This window comes from Fonticula alba, assembly GCF_000388065.1.
Source record: "Fonticula alba strain ATCC 38817 unplaced genomic scaffold supercont2.3, whole genome shotgun sequence".
NCBI lineage: Eukaryota > Rotosphaerida > Fonticulaceae > Fonticula > Fonticula alba.
The window spans coordinates 3128451-3130509 of NW_009242973.1; positions in this window are offsets into that span (position 1 = coordinate 3128451).

The following is a 2059-nucleotide window of genomic DNA, read 5'->3' on the forward strand; positions in this document are numbered from 1 at the left end:
CCCCCCCCCGGTTTAGCTGTCTCGCTCTCTTTTTTGTCATTGTGCGTGGTATCCTTTTTTTTCTTTGAGCCCCTTCCGTTCCCTCCTCCGGGCTGTGCCGCCCTGCCCGGCCTCTCCACGACGGGCTTCTCCCCCGGGCATCGGATGCTCTGTCCGTACCTCGTGCCCCCTCCTGCTCCTACAAGTGCGGTCGCGAGGGGGGGGGGGGGGGGCGTCGCGGGGGCTGTCCGTATGGAACATTCTCGGCCGGCCGATGGAAAAGCCCTGCGAACGGCGGTCACGCCCCCATGGCTCGGCAGCGCGGGAGATTGTAGCAGGGTTCACACGGGTTAAGCCTAAGTCAAGTGAGTGAGGCTTGACGAAGGGTACCAGTGTGATCTGCCACCTGGTTAGTAACCTCTTGGCATGAAGGAGGGGACATACCAACCAGCGGTTCACGGTCGTCTGTTACCAGATGAGTCAGTAACTCGGCTTGAGACGAGTTAGTGGCAAGCGAAAATAGAAAGGAACTCGGATGTTAAAAAGGGTTCGAGAGGAAGCCTTAGAACAGGTGTTCGTCGGCCTAACTGGTGCTTCGGCTATACTTCCGTATACTCTTCGACACACAGCTGCTAAGGCTTTCGCTCTCAGGAGGCTCTCAACGAGAGTCCCCCTTTTTGACCTTTGGGCTCGGTCAGGGGTTGGAACTGAGAACCCCGCGGCTGGGCCCGCCCACCCGCGTATCTCCGTCCTCGGTCGAGCGTTTATGCCGCTCGGCCTCGGCGGCCACCTGGCTGTTGTTCTACCCCGCATTCCTCTCCGAGGAATGCTGTTCTGGGATGCTATCATTCCCACGATGTAACACGTGTGGCAATTCACTCACGTGTTGCTTCATCTATCGTTTACATGGGGATTCCACTACAGAGATCCCCCGGTCGCGTGATCTCCCACTCGGCTGCTGATCCCAGGTCCCGCTCGATGATTGGCTTGGTCAGGCATTTTCCCCCCCCCCCCCCGCCTCCCGCCTCCCCTTGTTGAGCCATGTTGCTTCCTTGCAGCAGGGACCAACACATACAGGGCTTTCCCCGCTGGCACTGGCTCCGGTGCCCAGGAAGACAGGGCCCGAGCGGGCATGGACCGAGCTGCCTCTCGTCCTCACTCGGGGCCCGGAAAGAGGCTGGATAATCGGCGTGTCTGTTCGTTGGTATCTGTTGTGCCGCCATCCTCGCGCGCCAAAAAACCCCTCGATGCGCGTCCCCACTGCCTCCGGTGCCCCGCGGAACGGCACCTCTCCTTCCCTGCCGACCCGTCCGAGGCGTGTTCCCTCCGGCGAGGGAGGGGGCGGGGGACATCCCCGGGCGGAGGCCGGACGCCAGCCGCATTGCCAACGGTCCCCGGGGACTGACCGTTCCTCTGTCCCCCCGCCCCCGCCTGTCCCTGGCGCGCTTCCCGCCCCTCTGGCCGGGAGACGGAGATCATCAAAAAGGTCCTGGCGCCCGCCAAGCTCGTCCTCCTCTGTGCGGCTCCCGTTGGAAGGTGGATCCGTGCGAAAAAGAGCCCGCGGGCAGGGCTGTGAAACTATACTCGCCCACCGGCGCCCGATTAAAGCTGCCAACGCGCCGGCTTGCGCGCGCGCGCGCGCGCGCGCACGCATGCATGTACGCACGCGCTGGAGAGGGATGCCCGGGCGCCAGCGGGGGGTGGGGTGGGGGGGGGTCCGGAGCGTTGTCCTCCCTCGCCCCGCCCCCCTCCGGCGCATATCGGGGCGGGGGCCCAGCCGGACAGGAGAGGTCCTTGCGGGGGGGGGGGGGGGGGGGGGAGCAGCATGGGGGCGCGCCGCACGTGTGTGTGCGCCCGGGGTGCGAGGGGTGGCGCGCGGCGGGCACAGGCGGGGGGAGGGCAGCCACCCAGCGCCATGGGAGGGGGGGGGGGGGACCGAGTGGCGGGAAGAGCGACTGCCGGGAGCAGCTGTACCTACAAACGTTCTTTGCGTGAAAGTCAACGTGCTGCCGGGTCCCGGCAGCCGTTCGAACGCAGGAAACGGTGCCGGCCGCCGCTCGCGCTTCGGTCGGCGTTCCGG